Raw genomic sequence first — 21,943 nt, forward strand, 5'->3', positions numbered from 1 at the left:
CAGTCATTGAGGGCAATGAGATAGGAATAAAGACATTTTTCTCTTATTTTCCTTTATGAGCCTGAGAAACAGCATTCATACAGCTTTCTTAGGTATAAAAGAAATAATGAAGTAGACTAGCTTCCTCTTTTTTACTGGAAATTACAATTAAGTTGAGAAAACTCTTCCCAGAAGAAAGAAGTGAAATATTCTTCATTTCTAGTTTCCTTTTTCTTCCTCTTTCACAGAGCTTCCCTTCCCTCTGACTAGCTTATCCACAAGGAGATAGGTGCAAAGTTATGTAATATAGACAGAACAGTGGCTGTAATTAAGGAAAGGACCTCATGGAAGCCATAATTTTACAAGTGAGCAAACTTACTCTGTTACCAAGTGCCTTCTCCAAGGCCAGGTTGAGCCATCTTCTCATTTGAGTCAAATCCATGTATATGTGTAGTCAGAAGCAGACGCAAATAAAAACCACAACAAAGGGGCACCTGGATGGCTCAGTGGGTTGAGCATCTGCCTTTGGCTTAGGTCATGATCCCAAGGTCCTGGGATTAAGCCCGATGTTCCGCTCTCTGCCCAACCGCGAGTCTGCTTCTCCCTCTCTCTCTGTGCCTCTCCCCCCGCTCATGCTCTCTCTCTCTCTCTCCCCCCCTTCTCAAATAAATAATAAAATCTTAAAAAAAAAAAAAATTAAAAAGCCAAAAGTACTGTGAAATACTCAGTTTCCCCCTGGACAGACAGCTAGATATTAGCTGGACATTATCAGAGGCCATTGTGGATTAAATACCTCATATCCTTTCCCCATTTCAGCATCACCACCCAGATAAATGAAGCCTTCCTAATTCCCAGTAAATCACCAGTGACTTTTCTTCTTCAAAAAAAGTAAGTCTTCTCATTATCATTTCAAACTAAAGAGCCTGTTAAAATACTAGGTACTTCCCTGCAGAGATGCATTAGGTTAGGGAATAATAACAGGCAATCTCTGAACTCTAGATTTGAAAGAGTTTAAGTGATCACTATAAAAATATTTTCAATTAGCAAAAAAACACTCCATTGGTATTTGTGAATCATCTCTGCCATTTCTGATTAAGGTGTTCTTCTTTCTAGTGATTCTTGAGTGGAAAGAGGTCGATAGACACATTTAGACGCACACATTCACAAGAAACCTGACTTCTGAGTCCATAGTATGTTCAAAAGACTTTCATGGATAGTCTTGAAGACAAAAAAAAAATTGTTTTAAGTTTAAAAATCAACTTCAAAACCCAATTTTTAAAGTATCACAGATTAATTCCTTCTCTTCTGACCTGATCAAATCTTTGGTGGCCCAGCTACACAGTAAAGGCTTATCATAATCCATTTGGCACAGATTAGCCCCCTATAATTACAGCATTAAAATGTTTTCTAGGCTTCATACATTCGTTAAGAAAAGATCAGTTGGAGGAATAATGATAAATTATCATTCAAAGAAAAAAACTTTTACCTTCTGAAATACAAGTCTTTGGGACTTCTCACAGAAATGGCTCTTTCTCACAACATCTTGTGGTTAGGGCAAAATCAGTGTTGGTCGTAGCAACATAAACTTTATTATTCAATGACCTGGGTAGAGAGACGGTTCTCTCTAGTTTCAGGGAGGGAAAAATGCCAGGACCACAAGCACTCCCAAATGAAAGACTGTGCTTGCACTTATTATAGGAGTTGGATGATGTTTCAGGGCACAGATGCCAGGAGTTTTGTTTTGGTTTCTTTTTAATTTCATCATGCTTTTAAAACCATTTTTCTTTTTACAGCCTCCTTTAATGCCTTTGAAAAGATCCATTCTCCTGAGTCATCCAAGAGGACTGAGAACAGTATGAGCTTTGAGCTGAACAGAAGACTCCTTCCTCGGACTGGTGAGAGGTGGTTCTCTAAGTGCCTTATATGTTCAACCTTCATTTAATTCCACTCATACTGTACCCCCACTGGTACTGAGGACAAGTAGCGCTGCAGTCTTTGGGTACAGCCTCAGTGTTTACTTCTGATACAGCCAAGGATATACTGCTCAGAATCTGAGAACTATAAAAATTATTTTGGAGAAGAAATTTTTGGCTCTCTACCTCCGCTTTCTCTTAGCCACGGAGAAGGAGGGTCACAGTAATGGTTAAGATAGTTGAAACAAGGAGAGAAGGCATACAAAACCTAAATTCCCCCTTAACCTGACTTCAGATACCCTATTAAGTAAAGTTAATTACAACTGTTACTTATCAAGCATGGCAGATCCTCCCCTTCCCAACCACCACACCAGTATCCCCTCAGCCCTTACCATCCTGCCGACTGCTGGCATCTGCCTGTCTTTGCATTTGGGCTTTCTCTGGACTTACTGTTGTTTTTTTTTTTTTTAATTTTTAATTTTTTTTAAAGATTCTTTATTCATTTATTTGAGAAAGAAAGAGAGAGAACACGAGAGGGGGGAGGGTCAGAGGGAGAAGCAGACTCCCCGCTGAGGAGGCAGCCCAATGTGGGACTTGATCCTGGGACTCCAAAATCATGACCTGAGCTGAAGGTAATCACTAGTCTTTTTTTAAGATTTTATTTATTTATCTGAGAGAGAGCAAGAGAGAATGCATGGGAGGGGGAAGGGGTAAAGGAAAAAGAAGACTCCCCGCTGAGCAGGGAGCTCAACGTGGGACTCAATCCCAGGACCCTGGGATCATGACCTGAGCTGAAGGCAGACGCTTAACAACTGAGCCACCCAGACATCTCCTTTCTCTGAACTTACACTCCTCAACGCCTTTACTCCCCCATACATACATGAGGCCAGAAATGCCAGGAACTAAATGCCTCCCTATAAGAACAGCCTTTGACCAGTGACTGACAGAACTTGGTGTGTAGATATCTTAGTGCCCTTGTCCTTCAGTTGGGATGTCTCTGAGGTGTTGTTTTACTCCACATCCCAAGGTTCCCAGTGAGATTAAGCTCCAGTTGCCCACAGTAGTAATAACACAACTTTGTTATCAAGATTCCATTGTTTGTTTCACTTCCCTACTCCTCTACTGTGTCTCTCTCCTGAGATCACACCCTCAGTAAACTACTTGCACTTGAATCTATGGCTTTGGGTTGGCTTCTAAGACACAGTTTGGGGATACAGACTCTGAAACATGAGCTGCTTTGTTAGGTGAGATTTATATACACACAACCCACCCTCTTTTATACACTGCCACTGAAGGATATTAGCCTTTTGTGGCAGCTTTTCCCCTTATGATTAAATTTTACTTGATTCCATTTGAATACGAATGTCAGGGCTGGCCTCTGCCTCATACCCCAAAACCTGCTTCAGTTCTCCCTGAACTGTGTTGATGGGTGTTCTGATGATGACCACCCCTACTACCCTACCCATAAGTTTAGTTTCACTCAACTTCTGAGTCCTCATAAAGGTCTTTCAACCCCACCCCACCCCCACCACACATGTACACACACACACACACACAGATCAAGGAGTTCTTAACATTTTTTATGCTATGAAACCCTTTGGCAGCCTGTGGATACATCTCAGAATGTTTTTAAATTGATAAGATATAATATATAGAATTACAAAGAATAAGAGTTACAATGAAATACAATTGGTAACCTGGACTACAGATAAGAGTATATTCCTGTATACATATATACTGGCTCAAGGAACTTCGGCCCTTATCATTTCTCTTCATTTCTCCCATAAGGCAGTGGGGCTTATAATTAAATCATGATTTCGCACAAGTTCTGACTTCAGGACTCCTCATGCTCTCAAGTACCAAGATCAGAGCGAAGATTTTGTACCCCAAGAGATAAGTCCTGCTTATCCATGTTGCTTCCGACTTAATGTCTTACATCTGCCCTGTTTTCCCTTTTCTAGGTAAAACCCACTCATATTTGTGCTTCTTTTATGGATTGTTCAGTTACCTGGCTTAGCTTTCTGCCCTGACATGAGATTCTTGCCTGCCTTGGATTCCTGCTTAGTTCTGGGCCACAGATCTTTCAATATTTTCTCCAGTATACCTCCTCATTATACCTCTAGCTCCCTGGCTGAGGCCCTCTTGATTATGAACAGAGATACCATTTATGATATCTGTAATTTTTTCTGTAAAGTGCTTCAGTATAGCCTACATGATACAAATGTGTCAGTTTTATTCTATCCTTAAGAGTAATCTGTAATCCTCATCAGAATTCCATATCCTAGGAATGGTGAGGTAAGCATAAGAAAGGCCATTCCAGGGATGGCTGCTACAAATGTCTTAACTACCTTTGTCTCCCATCAACACTAGATTTTTCTAATTAGCATAATTAGTGGTAGAAATGGCTTTTCATTGGTGAATTTTATAGCTTGCTAATTAGGCCAAGATGTTAGAAATAGTTTGTCATAGGTGCATTTGCTGGTATTCAAGATGTATTTATTGGCTAAAATGCTTTAAAGACACTACCCATCTTTGAGTAAATAAAGAATACAAATCCAACAAGCCCTTTACATTTACCACTAATTGTGGCACATGTTTAAACCTAAACCTGGAACCCAGTTGGTATTCTGGAATATTCCTATCACCTCTTTAAAGTAGATGGTGCGTCAGTCCTACCACTACAATAATATTGTATTTTTCTCGGGTGTACAATTTATTCAAGTTACATATGGAAGCACCAGAAAGGACAGACTTCTAGGATTTCTTTAGTTTGGCATTATATGGCTCTTCTTGCCAGTGTGTGTAGAGGATTTGGTCTGAGACTTTCTTTTATTACCAAGTTGGACGGGAGATGCCAAACCTTACCTCTAAGTTTTGGTGATTCCTGAGAGCACCCAAAATGAGCCCAAGAATTAAGATGACCCATTGCCTTACCTCCTCATTCTAATCCTTAATCTCAGAGCAGTATAGATTTCCCATTATGCACAAGACCATCTTGTTGAATACCCTGGTGCCAACCATTCTCCATAATGAGGATTGGGAGTATTTCATTTCATTGGGCTTTCCTCTTTGGTCCCAACTCTGGTCTTGAGTGAATCTTCCCTGACCTTCATCTTGTCCTGGATGATAGGTTTCAGCTCTGTTAAGGCTATTGTTACTATTACTGGTGTCAAATACATTTAATTATTTATTCAACAATTATTAATTGAACACTTTCTATGTACCATGCAGTGTGTTAGACCCAGAGGATATTTCAGCCAATAACACAGGTGAGACCTTTGAGTAAAGGTGAATGAAAGAGTGAACAAATTGATAAAATAATTTCAATTGGTAATAACTACTATGAAAAAATAAAATAGGATTATGGGGTATGGTATATAGCAGGGGGTTGGCTATTTAGGAAAGGATGATCAAAGAAAGCCACTCTGAGCAAAAATCGAGTAAATCTTTACAACTGAGCCATCCAGAGCTATAGGATTAGTAATCAGTGTGATTTTTCATGAAGCATGGCTCTGAGAACTCTAGAGTTCATTTTTAACCTTTTAGGAACAGCCAGATCTTTATCACTGCCTGTACATTGCCTCACAGTTTAACCAAACTGAAAGAATCTCTTTAAAAAACCGGATCCATTTCGCTTTCTTTGAAACAATATAATGCACAATTAGCACTTTGACTTTTTTCATTGAATTGATCAGTTGGATTAGTTTGTCTAAACTGATTGGTTTAGCATTTTGTAGTTTACAAATAGACAAAGAAAATCAGTGGAAACCTGGCTTAACTTAATTAGTATTGATGAAGCCCTGAGAATCATGAAATCTGATGTTTAGAGATCAGTGTACACAGGAAGAAAATGAGTTCCAGAAAATTAACCCCCAAATGCTCACCTTACACACCAAAAGCTCTCATGTCTATGTGACTGCTTGCTTATAAATGTTTCTCAAAGATTCTTGGCATTTACATCACACTTACTGTAAAATGGTTTGTCATGAATTGTTTTCAGTTTTTAAACATAAAAATAGAATGAGAATATTACAGTTAAAAATAAGATAATTAATCACTGACCCGTCTATTGCTATTAGTTTTATATTTACCTTTTGCATTTGGTGCATTAAAATATTTATGTTATTTTAACCACAGAGTGCATAAAATTTAATATCATGCTTTTGAACCTAGCATTATATTATATGCTTTTCCATCTTGCTATATAGTGTCTGTGTTTTGTTTAATGCCTATAAAATATTCCTTTGAGCAGTTATACCCTGATTTAATTAGCAAGTCTCCTGTTTTAGCTATTTAGAGTTTTTAATTTACATTGTTATTTGAAAAATATCTTAAAGGATAAGATTATTCCAGAATTTGGATTATTTCCTTAGGCTAAAATCCCAGAAGGAAAATTATTATACCAAAGGATTTGACTAGTTTTAGAGTTCTTAAAAACTAAAACTGTGATAGCCTATAAAGTTTATACTAGTATTCAAAGCAGCAGTAGTATAGAAGGGTATCAGATTTAACACATACTTAGCAGCATTCATTTTCAAGGCTTTACTAATTAAGTGGGTGAAAAATGTTATCACTTTTTTATTGAACATTTACTTGTTGAATTTTCCCTTTTGTGAATTGTCTGTTCACATCTTTTTCCTGTTATTTGTTGATCTTAGAATTGACCTACTTGTTTGGGCCCTTTATAGATTAGAGATGTTCACCCTCAGGCATTTTTGCCACAAATATTTTTCCCAGATGGCTTTTTATTTTATTTTCTATAGAATATACAGAATTATTTGTCCGCCTTTTTCTTTGTGACTATTTCTTTTTCTCCTATGCTTAGAAAGTAAGCATCCTCCAAACAGATTTTGATAAATGACCAATACAATTCGATTCTGTTCCTTTATATTAGAAGCTTATTTATATAAAACTTTTCATTCATATTTAGTGTGGTGTATATGTTCTTTTTATTGTTGCCCATTTGCTAAAAAAAATTATCCCAGTTCTATGTATTATCTTTGCTTTTCCTTTCTTAAAGACATAAAAGGCCTTTTTGTTTATATATAAATTTATATACATGTTCTATATATTTTAATAGCTTTATTGAGGTATACAGTTGACATGCAATAAGTGGCACATACTTAAAATGTATCACTACCATAATCCAGATAATGAATATATCCATTCCCCTCCAAAAGTTTTCTTGTACCCTTTTGTACTCTCTCTGTCTTGTCCCTCACAGTGCCTTACTCCCATCCCCAGGTAACCACTAGCCACTATAGATTAGCCTGAATTCTTTAGATTTCCCTATAAATAGAATCATACAGAGTGTATCCTTTCAGTCTGGCTTATTTCACTACGCATAAGTATTTTGGAATTTATCTATGCTGTATTGTGTATCAATAGTTCATTCATTTTAGTTGCTGACTAGCATTCCTTTGGATGGATATACCCCAGGTTGTTTATCCATCCATCTGTCAATGGACATTTTGTTCATTTCATGTTTTTAGCTATTACAAGTAGCACTGTAACGCAGTTATGAACATTCATGTACAAGTCTTCATATAGATGTATGCCTTCATTTCTCTCAGGTAAATATCTAAGAGCAGAATGGCTAGATCATACCATCACTGTGTGTTTAATTTTTTAAGAAGCTGTCAAACTGTTGCCAAGTCTCTTTTCTCATATCATATTCCCACCAGCTGTGTATGAGAGTTGCAATTCATCCACATCCTCATAACAGGTGGTATGATCAGTCCTTAAGCTGTTCCTAGTGGGTGTGTAATGGTATCTCATTGTGGTTTTAATTTACATTTCCCTGATCATTATTGATGTTGAGCATATCTTCATGTGCTTATTTATCTGTGTATAAAAGTGTAGAATAATGATGTTCCCTGAATTTACCCTGTTATCATTATGAAATAATCTTTTTTTTTCCTTGGGAATATTCTTTCCTCTGAAATTTTTGATTTTAATATAGCTGCTCAAGTTTCATTTGGGTAGTCTTAACATGGAATACTTTTTCATTCTTTTAGTGTCAATCTATTTGTGTCTTTATATTTACAGTATATTTCTTAAAACTTTTGAATTTTTACCTACTCTAACAATCTCTAACTTTTAATTGGGACAATTAGAACTTTTCATATTTAATATAATTATTGATATGGGTTAGTTGCAGTCTGTCATCTTGCTTTTTGTTTTCTATTTGTCCAAACTATTCTTTGTTCTCTTTTTCCTCTTTTTCTGCTTTCTTTTGGATTAAATATTTTTTATTCTGTTTTATCTTTGTCAGATTATTAGTTTATAATTCTGTTTTCTTCTTTTAGTGATTGCTTTAGGGTTTATAGTACAGGTCTTTAGTAGATCTCTTTCTACTTTTAACTGTATACCACTTACTATAACTGTACATAACCTCACATACAGTTTACAAACCTTACCATGGTATATGTATATTTCTCCCTGCTGGGTCAGTGTGTGTATGTGTGTGTGTGTGTGTTTCCATAATACATTTTTATTATTTATAGAACAGTGAATTATCTTTTTTATTGTAGTAAAATATGCATAACATCAAATTTGCCATCTTAGCCATTTTTAAATGTACAGTTCAGTGGCATTAAATACATTCATGTTGTAGTGAACAATCATCACTATCTTATCTCCAGATTTTTTTTTATCATCCCAAGCTGAAACCCTGTACCCATTAAACAGTAACTTCCCATCCCCCTCCTCCCCAGCCCCTGGTGACTGCTATTCTACTTTCTGTCTCTATGAATTCGACTATTCTAGATTCCTCATATAAGTGCAGTCATACAGTATTTGTCCTTTTTCGTCTGGCTTAATTTATGTAACATACTATTTGCAAGGTTCATCCAAATTGGAGCACATATCAGAATTTCTTCCTTTATAAAGCTGAATAATATTCCATTGTATGTATATACCCAGAAATGGAGTTGCTGGGTTATATGGCAATTCTATGAAAAACAGTTAACTATATTTTGAAAAGATTTACATAAAAATTTAAATTGTGACTTCAATTTTTAGACCTTCTATATTTACCCATGTAGTTACCATTTCTGGAGCTCTGCATCCCTTTGTGAAGATCCATATTTCTGAATGTTGAACTTTAGAATAAAATTGTCAAATTCTGTAAAAATACCATTTGAGATTAAGTATTTAATTCCAGGTTATCTAAAACCTAACTTGGACAGAAAAATAAGAAAATAATCATTCTTTCCATCTGACAATATGTCACAATTTTTTATTTATTTAGGTCCTCTTTTCAATGTACCGATAAAATTTTGCAGTTTTACCTATTCATTTTCTACACACTCTTTCTTAAGTTTATTCCTTTTATTGCTTTTAAGGGCAATATATTTCTATTGAATAGATCTTTGTAAAATTATCTTTTATTTCTCTATTATGAAGTTACAGAGTATTGTTGACTTCTGGGTATCAAATATTGTTACCTTGATTAAGCTTTCATTAAGACTAGAGATTGTTATTTTTAGCTGAATGCCTTGGATTTCTAGGAGTATAATCAAATCATCTCAAAATAATTGCGGATTATTTTCTTTTACTCCTATTTCTTTTACATGGCTTACTACATTAATAAAAATTTCCACAATGCTACTTTATCAGAACAGTGAACACATATTTCTTATTGCTGTCCCTGAGTTTACAGGGACTTCCTCTAGAGATCTGTTATTAACTATAATGATGGCAGGTTTATGATAAAGACTATTAATTATATGTATAAATGGAAAAATCTTCTATTTCCTTAAAAAGTACCTTTCAATATTCAATTTTAGCATATGCCTTTCTGCAACTGTTGTATTATCAACATAATTACATTAATGCATGTCCTTATGTTTTATCATTTCTGCATTTCTCAGATAAGCCCTGCTTTACAGTCGTGGGTTATTTTCATATTACATTGTCATAGTCTCTGTGTTTGTATCTTTTTTAAGGTGTAAGTAATGTGCATCATTGGTTTTAGGTATTTTCTGTAAAGAAGCAGAGAACCTCCTGCTACTCCACAACTAGTCTTGAGGGAAGAAAAATCCACAAGAAAAAAAAATGGGTGATGGCCTTATTTTATGGGGGATTCTTTGGTAGCGTTTTTCTTACGCATAGGTGTAAGAGATTACATTCCTTAAAATTATGGTGATTAGCATAACCATGACTGGCAAATACAAGGTCTAGCTTTGAAATGGGAAATTTAGGTAAAGTTATTGAAAACAGGTTTCTGCCCATCCCCTTGCTGCCCCTACAGCCAAAAAACCAAGGCATTAAATCGACTTTTAGGACTGTAACAGACTCCTCTCTGCAATCCCCACGTGGGCCTGTCTATACAGTCTGGGCAGAGTGGGAAGCAGTGGCAAGAAATTGCTGAAACTTTAAAATACACATTTTTAAGCTAACATCTCAAAACCAAGGTTCACAAAAAAAATAACTCTATTGAGAAATTTCTCTAAAAGTGAAAAATAAAACAATCCTGTTTCTTAATTTACCACCGTCTTCCATGCTTTCCTTTTACTCTGTGGCAGTTTATTGGAAACAGGAATTGTGGTTTTAGTTCTGTGGTGGTGTTTTCTTTTGTTTTGTCTTTGTCTTCACATCCCCAGGGCTGAGGTCACATTAAGCATTTTATAAGTAACCTGAATAAATTAAGAGAAAAACTGGGCCATGATAGGTAGGTACTAAAGACGAACAAAATGGGGTGTGAGATACAGTATGGCAGCAAGTGAAGCAATTGGAGGACAATATTTTTTGTCCTTTGAAATGAAATAAAATAAAAAATATTATTTTCTGTGCTGTAACTTTAACAAAGTATATTACTTGTGTCCATTTTTTTTTACACTGATAATTCAGGCACTTTTCTTTATAAACCCAAATGTAGTTTCTTTGGCAATTGAAGTTACAGGGATAACATCTCCTTTGTTGACATAAACCATGGGAACTTCAGTTGCATGATCTCATTATCTGATTACAGCTGTGACTTTGAAGTAATCTCTCTGAATGAGCACTTTTGGAAGAATTGCTGCTCACAGGCCAAGCCCCAGGTTGCCGAAGAGGATTTGCAAAGGTATTTGTGAGCCCGGTTTTTCTTTTGGCTTTCTTCTGCTCTATTTCATTAGCACTTCATTTAGTTTCTCATCAGGCAGGAAACGACAGTGGGATTGATTTTAGTTCTACAAAGAGTGCTCAGGCAATATTGCTTTACCAGGTGGTCACTGGGAGCGCACCAGTGGATGCTACCGTGCATTGCTGCACGGGATCGCTGGCACGTATGGAGTTCAAGCCTAGCCAGTCCTCTTAAAAAGCAATTTCAGGACGAGCATGAGAAACTCATTATGTTTCACTCACATCTTTGAAAACGTGACTTGTTTGCCCTTGGTAAGTAGCAACTTTTATTCTTTTTTATTCTATTCACTCATTCTCAGGCACTAGTCTATGGACCATCTCCATTAAAATCATGTAGGAAGCTATTTTTTTTTAAGTTTTTATTTTTATTTTATTATTATTATTTTTTTGCCATGCCACAAGGTGTGTTTTATTTTCATTAAACATACAAATAATTTGTTATAATATCCCAGGGCAAACCGGAGAATTTGGCAGTCCGATTGGGGGGTGGTCCCCTCAGAGACCCGCAGGCCGGTGGCGTCAGCACCAAGTGCCCAGGTTCACAGTGCAGCTTGTCGCTTGTGTCCATCTTGCAGGTGGCTCTTCTTCCTCCACATCACGACTGGGGTGTCTTGAAGATGATGAGGGTGGGGAATCCTCTAGGTTCTTAGGAAATTTCACTCCGCTTCTCCTGCTCAATGGTCTCTTTGGTCGGCAGGGTGTTCTTCTCCTGCGTCTCCATTTTCTTCAGCTTGGCCTTATCGAAGCTGGAGATTTCCCCCATGTCCGGCTTGTCTGCCATTTTCTTAAAGCGATCTGTGGAGTTCCGCTCCGAGCCCGGCGCCTGGTGCTCCCAGTTGCGTTGCTGCAGCAAGAGACCTTAAGTTTTTATTTTAATTCCAGTCAGGAAACATACAGTGTAATATCAGTTTCAGGTGTACAATATAGTGATTCAGCACTGTACGTCACCCCTTGCTCATCAGGACAAGCGCCCTCCTTAATCCCCATCACCTGTTTCACCCATCCACTCCCCTCCCCTCTGGTAACCAGCAGTTTGTTCTCTGTAGTTAGGAGTCTGTTTCTCAGTTGGCCACTCTCTATTTTTTTCCCTTTGCTCATTTGTTTTGTTTCTTAAATTCCACATAGGACTAGAATCATATGGTATTTGTCTTTCTCTAACTTATTTCACTTAGCATTATATGCTACTAAAATCATGTGAGAAGATATTTAAAACAAAGAATTTCTGAGCTTTTGTTTTATTAAAATAAAAATCCACATTACCAAAATTCACCATTTTAGCCATTTTAAACTGTATAAGTGAGTGGGGTTTTTTGGATATTTACAATGTTGGCAACCATCACTGCTATCTCATTCCAGAATATTTCCATCACCTCTTAATTCTATACCTTCAAATTCCTCCCTTCCCTCATCCCTTAGCAATCACTATTCCACTTTCTACTTGTACACATTTGCTTATTATGGACTTTCCCGTAAATGGGATCATGAAATATGTGAAAGCCTGATGGCCAGAAGGAACATAGGAACCATAGCACATGGTGCAGAGCAGGTGAGAAAACCGAAGGGTCACTGAAACAACACTGTATCTAAGGGAAGGTGGTACAAAGTACCTTTGGTTTCCCAAGAAGCAGGAAGGCAGGTGGCCTGAGGACCACCAGAACCATAGCACATGGGCAGACAGGTGTTCTGAGGGTCTCTCTAGGGCACCATCAGGAGGAAATTATGTAAACAGAAGGAGCCACAGTTCCGCAGCATGCAGACACTCTAAGGATCCCAGGAATCCCAAGGAACAAGCAGGCTAGTGACCAGATGGGTCCCCAGGATATCAGTGCTATGGAGTAAAGATGACCTAAAGTGCTTTGGATTCTTCAGCAGGGGGAAGCCCAGAACCACAGTATGTCTACCAACTGGTGCAAGGAAGTTTTTCCCAAAGACACCAGGGTAAGAATACAACCCTGGTCAGAACGAACTACACTTTGTATCATTCTGCCAGGCTTGCAACCCAGAGGGCAGGCAGGCTGCTAACCACACAGGCACTCAGAACATCTGTGCACTGCAGGGAAGACAGCCAAAGTGATCTTATATCACCAGTGAGGGGACAGGCTAATGGCTGGAAGGACAACTAGAAACGGTACAGGGGTGGCTGGTGGTCAGAAGGTTCTGCAGGGGGACTGAGGCAAAGATGAGACTCTGGGTGAAAGGAACTATAGTTCCCCAGCACGTGGGCAGGCCTGTGGCCCAAGGAATCCCAGAAGAGCAGGCTAGTAACTTGATGCCTCTCACCACCACCCTACCAACCACCAGCAAGCAGCAGGACAGGTGGCCAAAATTCACCCATTTCTCGAGCTGGCAAGTGTAAGAACTAAAGAACCCAAGCACACTTGCAGGCAGTGGTTCTCTGGAGGCATCAATATGAGTACAGGATGGCAGCCAATAGGAGTCAGGTTTTTCTCAGAATATGGGGAAGCCTGTGGGTATAGGGATCTTTGAACCTCAGGTGGTAGATAGGCTGGTACCTGGATGTTTCTCCTCCCTCTAGCCTCATAAGGCATCAGTGCCCTGCAGGGGAGGTGGCTGACAGTGCTCTTGGTTCCATAGCAAAGTGGAAGGCTGACAGCCTGAAGTACGTGGGAACCCCAGTGCTAGGTCGGGCTAGCACAGGGGAAGTTGCATGAGACATCATTCTTAAGGATCTCTGGTGGGCAGGAAGAACCATGTTAACCCAGAACACCAGCAGGCATGTGGCCTAAAGTATCCCCACAGCCCCACCATATAGACAGTCTGGTGACAAATAGGCCCACAGAGCATCAGTGTGGTGGAGGGCAGGTGGATAAAAGCTTCTCTGTTTTCACATTAACGGGGAAGGTGGTGGCTTGAGGATCACTGGAAGCCTGGAACATACAACCAGTGCACCGTCTTGAGAAAACTCCAGTGAGTGAAAGGAGACATGGTTTCGCAACATGAAAGCAGGCTTTGGTATGGAGGATCCCGGGAATGCCAGGATGTAAGGAGGCTAGTAACTGCATGGGCCCCAACTATCATTGCTCTACAAGGGAGGTGGCCTAAGGTGCTCTCCCTTCTGCAGCTAAGGGGAAGGCTGATGGCTGGAAAAAACCAGAACCGTAGCACTTCTTTAGGCTGGTGTCCAGAAGGTTCTCCAAGTGACCAGGCTGAGGATAAGATGGTGAGCAAAAGGAGCCATACTTCTTTAGCACAGGGACAGGTTTGTGGTCCAAAAGATACTCAAAAGCACAGGGAGCACAAACCAGCAATCAGGCGGGCACACAGTGCATCATCATTGAACTGTAAGTAAGGTAGCACAGAGTGATTTCAGTTCCCCAGCAGTGGGGATGGCTGATGGCCTGAAGGATGTAAGGAACGATATATAGCACATGGGGGTGGGTTAGTGCCCAGATATTTGTCCCAGGGCACTGTCACAAGAAAAGGATGTAACTAAAGGCAGGCTTGTAGCCCAAAAGATCTTAGAAATCCCTAGGCATGGGCAAGCCAGTGACCAGATGGGCTCTCAGAGAATCAGTGTAGTATAGTAAAGGTGGCTTTAAGTTCATCCCTCTTCCCTTCAGGGGGAGGGAGGGTGGGTTTAAGGACCACCATAAAGATAGCACAAGGATGGGATGGAACCCAGATGGTTCTTTGGAAGCACCAGTGAGAGGATACTATGGTAGCCTACAACAGCCATACTTCCACAGCACCCAGACAAATTTGTGAGTGAACGGATCCCTGGGACCTCAAGGAGTGGGTAGGCTAATGACCATATAGCCCATCCCAAGAATCATCACACAGCAGGGAAGGTGACTAAATGGGCCTTTGGTTCCCCGGCAAAATGGAAGGCTGGCGGCCTGAAGTATACTGGAACCCTAGCTCTAGGGTGAGCTGATGCCGGGAAGGTTACATGAGGCACTGTTGTCAAGGTATTACAGTGGACAGAAAGAGCCACGTTTCCCCAGAACACCAGCAGGCTATGGCCTAGAGTATCTCCAGAACTCCACCATGTGGTTACGCACTGGAGGAAAAGTGGATGAATTTTTTTTTTATTTCCCCAGCAAGGGGGAAGTTAAAAGCCTTAGGGATTATTGGAACTCTAGCCTGGGTGACCAGAAGGTACCACCCACGCACCACCTTGAGGAGACTACAGTGAGCAAATGGGGCCATAGTTTTATAGCACTAAGGCAGACTTGTGGACCAGAGAATCCCGGAAAGGTGAGCAGGGTAGTGACCAGATAGGCTCCCAGTGCAACAGCACTGTACTTGGAAGATGTTCTAAAGTGCTCTCCATTCCACCACAAAGGGAAAGCCAGTGGCCAGAAGAATAATCAGAACCATAGCACGTGTTCCTGTGCTGGTACCTGGATAGCTTCTGCAGATGGACCAGGGCAATAATACAGTGAGGGAAAAGAGCCACACTTCCCTAGGATGCGGGCAGGCTTGTAGCCCAAAGGATCCCAGGGGGAGGGCAATTAGTGATGGAAGGATTCCTGAGGCACCAGTGCCATGAAGGGAAAGTGCCTGAGATTTCACTCAGTTGCCCAGCAAGCCAAAAGGCTAGTGGCCCAAAGGAATATGGAACCCAAGGGCTACGGCAGGCTGGTGCTTGGAAGTCATCCAGAAGGGCCCTAAGGGCACCAGCGTGAGGCACTGATGTTGGCCAAAGGGGACCAAGATTTCTCAGGCTATCATCAGAACAGTGCATGCAAAGACCCCCAAGCTTGCTTCGTGAGCATGCAGGCAGAGTCCTGTATGAGACCCTACAGCCGGTGCTGAGACAGGATGGAGACTAGAAGACATCCAGAACCTTAAAAGGACAGACAGTATTTTGGCAACAGATTCCATGGGGTCTACAGTGCAAGGATCGTATGGTGGCTGAAGAGACTCTGTTTATCCTAGCTCGGAGGCCATATGATAGTCTGCAGGAGCCCGTAACCAAGCGTGCAGATAGGCAAATGACCTGAAGGGCCTGGCCACCCTGGAGGAAGGGTAACCAAAAGTATTCTTACTTCCCCAGCAAGCAGGAAGGCCTGGCCAGAAGGAACACCAGGTAGAGTCTTTAAGTAGACATACTGTGTTCAATTCAACACATATTTAGCTCCCTGAATAGGGTGTTTCCTGCCTTCCAGGTGTATGTATTATAAAACTTGATACAAAATGTGATTTTTTAAAAAAATCCATAATGATTGCTAATAAATGCACTGGAGCAGTGTTTATCATACTTTAATGTGCAGATAAATCACATGGAGAGCTTGTTAGACATTCTGATTTACTAGGTCTGAGGCAGGGCTTGAGATTTAACATATTTAATAAGCTCCCAGGTGATGCCAGTGCTGATTGACCATTTTGAGTAGCAGAGAGCTGGAGCTACAGATCCAGTAGCCAGCCACATGTGGCTAGTTAATGTAATAAAAGTTAAATAAGTTTTAAAGATTTTATTTATTTATTTTGAGAGAGAGAGAGTGCGCAAGCAGGGGGAGGGACAGAGGGAGAGGGAGAGAGAATCTCAAGCAGACTCTAGGCTAAGCGCAGAGCGTGATGTGGGGCTCGATCCCACGACCCTGAGATCATGTCCTGAGCTGAAACCAAGAGTCAAATGCTCATTTGACTGAGCCAGCAGGCACCCCATATTTAAATAAATTTTAAAATTTCATTCCTCAGTCTCACTAGCCGCATTTCAAGTGCTCGATAGCCAGATGTGGCCAGTGGCTACCATACTGGACAAACAAAGATATAGGACATTTCCATCTTTGCAGGTAGTTCTCCAAGTAATAAATGACCATGTATTTTGGGGCATTTCAAATAAGTCTTTGTGAATTTTGTCTGGACCTGGAAATGTAAGTAGGATTATGATGGAAGAAACATTTAATGTGGACATGAATACTAGAAGGCAGCTATGGGCATTCAAAATAAACGAGGCTCTGGATTGAAAGATGCCTGGCGTTGAAACTTGCCTCTAACGCTTAGTGTTAGAGTAACTCTAGGGGAGTTACTTAAACTTTCCCAGCCTTGGTTTGCTCAGTGTAAAAGTGTCTATATCACAAAGTATGCGTTAGATACATGTGTGAAAACATTTGCATTGTCAGTCCCAGCAGGTGCCAGCCCTGTAGTCCACTTTTCCTTCTCACTGTTGAGGTCACTTGAGTCCTACTGTGGTCTCCTCCCTGCCCTTGATTCCCAAGTTCAGAGTTACTATTTATTAAACTTCCCGTTGTAGGGTGGTGCAGTTGATAGGGAGGATCCCCAGAGCCAAGGCTGAGAGGTCAGTCTCCACTGGAAAGGCAGAAAGGAAACAAGACTTTTTAGCATGTTAATGTAAAGAGTGAGCCATGCTTTGGGAAGATGAACAGTAGCATTTAGTGTGAACTAGTTGTGAGTAATAGAACTCAGGAGGAGGCCAGAGATGAGAATAGAGAGCTTGGTGGGGCCCAATCAGTGGAAAGCCTCGCTTGCCCTGTTGAGTTTATACTTCATTGCACTGGTCCTGGGAAAGAGCTGAGGAGCTCCCATCAAGGACATACTCAAGGCCAGGCAGTCTGATTGAAGTGGGAAGAGATGTTTGAAGAGAACTATCCACGAAGAAAAAAAAAAAAAAGTGAAAGAGAAGTCTCTAATGAGAGGCGATATCAGTTTTAGAGATTTTGAAAATGGAGCCCTTCTGAGTGATGACAGAGTTGTGTGTTCAGGAACTAAAGAGGAATAAAATTAACTTAAATATAAGTCTAGACACGCCATATTTGAGAAGGCAGGTGAAATGGGCTGATTTCATTTCACCAGTAGTCAAGGAAGGACACTCTCCAAGGAAATGACTATGTCAAGCTTAAGGTACCTGAATTTCAAGCAGTATCATCTAAAGCACTGGATTTTTCTAAGATGTGACCCATCATTTGTTCTGTGTTCCTGCTTCCTAACCATTATGAAGATGATAATCTTTCCTAGAACTAGTTTTCTTAAGTCACAGAAAGCCACATTCCTTCATAGTTAGGCGATGGGGAGAGGTGCTCACTTAATGAATTATACTGGGGCATATAGCATAAAAGAGTTGACTTCTAACTATTTTTTGCATGGATTATCTGCCACTAGGGATAATGACAGCAGATATTTAATTCCTGTCCATCCTTTCCATGCCGTCTGAGCTCTTTGGTTCCCTCCAGTGATACCCTCAAGTTTCCCTACTTGCACATAATTGAGTAGCCCCCATGTTAATACTGGCCCAAAAGAAGTACCACTAAAAAGGAAATATAAAACTTAGCAGCCAGAAGTATACTTCAAAGCCAAGTAAAAATGACTTGGGGATCACTCTAGTTGGAATTATCTACCTTACCTCTCTTCCACTCTTGAAAGGTAACAGGGCATTTCTTTTTGGCCATCCTAGTCTTTTTTGTGAACTTTCCCTTCTCCATTATTTCAGGGCAGAATCATACCGTGCTATAAAACACTGTACCACTTACAAGAATGGGAAGAAATACAGCAGCCCTCACTGTTAGGATCTTGGGGTAAATGTAAAAGCAGGTGAGTAATATTTTAGGGATTATTTACTGCCTCAGCTTTAAAATAAGCAACTACATTATTTTTCTATCTCCATTTCTAATATTTGGGTCCTATTCCAGTTTTATTTCCAGGACCATTACTTGGAATTAGACAGGAAAATGGAGGCATTAGAATTTGGACACCTAAAATGTTGATTTGAAACTACGGACTTATATGAATTTTTAAATCGCCAAGGACATTTTCAAAACTTGAGCTTTCAGCTTTTATACTTTTAAAGTTTACTTCCAGCCTCTCTCAAACCCTTGACTGTTTATCACTTTCTCTGAATTATTAACACCAAACACTTCAATGATATAGTTGTATTTTCTATATGGTGCTGAGGCTCCCAGATCACTTGTGTTCAGCTGCAAAAGAAAAAAAAAGAATTAAAAAGCTTTTCTTCCCTGGGTTCGCCACATAAAAGTCACTGCTCTATGGAGATTACCATCTGTAAGCTAATTCTGAAGTTGTTAATGGCAAGCATCAGAGCGATTGGCATGTGTTTTCAACACACGGTTTAAGGTTTAAGATGATCTCTCCCACTCATTTGCGAGAGCTGTATGACATAGCACTATATTCTCTCTAGGGGGTTCCAGCAGAGTCTTTTCCTTCATTTGCTTTAACTGGCTTGTGGAGCATTTTTAGAGAGTGTAGATTAACTCCTGAACACAAAGCAAATCTGTGCTACTTGATTTGTTGTAAAACCATAACACGTTTTGCCATTGATTTCCAGCTTAGCCACAAACATTCTTCAGACTTCTCCTCATTCCTGAGTTTGAACAAACTTGAATGGAAAAGAAACTGCCTCTCTTTTCAACAAACTGATTCCAAGTGCCCCCCGGGAGGAAGGACAAGGAAAAGAGTCCCATGTTTCAAGAACAATAGGATTCTAGAAAAGGTACACATGTTCTCAGACAATCTTGTACAAACTGCAACAGTTGGTTAACAGGCAAATATTTTCCATAGCCTGAAAAATATCCTGAAACATTCCTACTTTTAACAGTGTCTCGAGGCAAGCATGATAAATGACTATGAAAAGCCAAGAACTAAAATACTATGGAATACGGGAGGTTTTAATTTCTTTTTTAAATTAAAGCTTTACCTTTCAGTCACCTAAAATTTCTTAGGGTTTGTTCTGATTTTTGTTTCCAGCCCTGGAGACTCTGGAAGGAAAAACATCTTGCTAGTGTTGGATAAGTTCGGAATGGCACCCAAAACAAAGCAGGTTATTTTTTTCTTCAGTCTTCCTTCCTGCTTTAAGCAGGTGGCGGAGATCTTAACTAGGAGTGCTCCCATGATGACATACCAAGATTTTACGTGTCGAGGTTTCAAGGAACAAAACAGGCAGACATTTAAAGCTAAAAATATCACACACACACACACACACACACACACACAGAATATGGTAAGTTCCAACAGAACTTTGTCATTATTGAGCCCTAGATTTGACAATCATTAATTTGCTATTAATAAGTCTTACTGTTAGGGGGACTCACTTCACCAGCCGCAGGAAGAGTTTGTTCTTTAGACAACCATTGCTTTAAGCGCTCTGTCAAATTGATTCAGACATTCAAGGTAAGAAAGGGATGTAATTAAATCTTTTCAATAGACTGGCTAAGCACTCATCTGCTGCCACTGATAGATCCAATTTGGGAGTTGCTGAGATTTCTTTACCTTCTTCCTTAATACATTTTTTTGAATGATCTTGAGTGCTTTAAATGCTTATCAGTCCATAGTAGAATCGGCATTACTTGGTAATGTTCAAACCATTTCTTCATTCAATAAAGAAAACTCACCTCAGTAGACTACCTGGATAGTTTTTACTAACACTCACAGTGTGTGTGTGACATAAATGACGGGTATACATGGGCATATATTATTGCCTTAAATTGGGGGTTGGCATACAGTGGAACTGGCCGGGATGAGATTATCTGTCAAAGTCAGTAATTGCAGATGGTTTCCCCCTGACTTTTTTTGCCCAGGCATTGAAAATTAAGCGTAAAGAGAAAGTCTGTTTCTGCTGTGACCTACCGAGCTCACTTATATGTCACTGCCTTCCCTCCGCAGCTGCTCCTTCGGTCCACCTTCTCCCCTCACACCCTTAGTCTCCTTCAGCTTTGTCATAGGTCCTTGACCTTCCTACCTCAGGGAGGACGGAATAAATTCCAGGAGTGTGTGGCTTACTGTAAATGTGTGGGAAAGGCTGGTCTGAGCACAACTAAAGGTCACCTTGTAGCCTACCATGCTTGATCTGTGCCCTTTGTGGATAGTAGTAGTAAATATATCAGTTCTTAGCCTTGGGGTAGTTCTAAATACCAGAGTCATGGGGAAATCCAATGGAAAATTGTGCTGTCTCAGTAAAGGGGTTTTTCTGGCCTTGTGCTACTAAAATCAGCTATTTTGCCTGGAGAAAAAATGGCCTTTTCATTTATGTGCGAAAGTTGTCCTACCATGAATGGAAAAGCGTCTTAAAGTGCCAGCAAAGTCCCCATAGAAAGGATTCTCCACTTGCTCATTTCTGCTGATGATCCTGTTGAGTTGCTTAGCATCTGTGCTTTTCAAACGTATTCCGAGATTGCTGCTGAAATACAACACTTGTCGCTGAGAGCTACCAGTGGTACGGTGAAGACTGGCTCCAATGTGCGGTACAAGGAAAAACGGTGACTCCTGAAGCTAGACTGTATTGAGCAGTTACAGTGGGATGCCTTTTGGGGGTGCCAGAAAAGTTAGAAACATGTATTAAATTGCACCAGTGTCTTCCAGTCTGGTTGGGAAGGTGAGACATAGACAAATGGAAAACCAGCAAAGATTTACCAAGCAACAAATTGAATAACATATGTAATAACTATTGTATCCGTCAGCTAGTGCTACTAACAACCACAGAATTTCAGTGGTTTATATTACAAATTGGTTTCTCTGTGATTCAGCTGGAGTTGGGCTCCCAAAGCTCCCAGAGAGCCAAACAAGCAATTCCTCCTAAGGCACAGTGCTGAAGCAGCACCCATTTGGATGTGTCAACACAGCATTGCCTAAAGTAAATGACATGGCCAAGTCCAATATCAGTGGGGCATGGAAATAGACTTCTTCTGTAAGGTAGGAAGGGGAGTGAGTCATTACTGAAAAGCACCCCCTAATCTACCACAACTATACTGACTTTTCAGTGCAGAAGTAACATGGAGTATTAGGGGAATCTGTATGGTGGGTGGGTTAGAACAGGAGTTTTGAGAACTCTAGGAACTGCAGATGCATTCTTGGCAGTTAGGGAGTTATAATCTGTGACTCACGGCCTATCTATAAACTGTCTATAAAATGTTTCACAGTTTGTTCAGTCAGCAAGAAGATAAGTTACAGTTTTCTCATCTCCGGTGAAAAGGGAGAAAATGCAGTAAATT

The 21,943-nt window shown here is 40.1% G+C and overlaps 1 long non-coding RNA gene and 1 pseudogene across 1 annotated transcript; one reads left to right on the forward strand and one right to left on the reverse strand.

Annotated features, from left to right (window-relative positions):
• The first annotated feature begins 1,770 nt into the window (after window positions 1-1,770).
• Window positions 1,771-19,411, forward strand: LOC145717988 (uncharacterized). Its single transcript, XR_014141512.1, has 4 exons — window positions 1,771-1,874; window positions 10,867-10,959; window positions 18,433-18,533; window positions 19,285-19,411. It is a non-coding gene; the product is annotated as an uncharacterized LOC145717988 (long non-coding RNA).
• LOC102749022 (thymosin beta-10 pseudogene) lies at window positions 11,662-11,854 on the reverse strand (annotated as a pseudogene).
• Window positions 19,412-21,943: the final 2,532 nt, after the last annotated feature.

This window comes from Leptonychotes weddellii, chromosome X (assembly GCF_054177405.1).
Source record: "Leptonychotes weddellii isolate Sample4059 chromosome X, ASM5417740v2, whole genome shotgun sequence".
In the NCBI taxonomy this organism is placed as follows: Eukaryota; Metazoa; Chordata; class Mammalia; order Carnivora; family Phocidae; genus Leptonychotes; species Leptonychotes weddellii.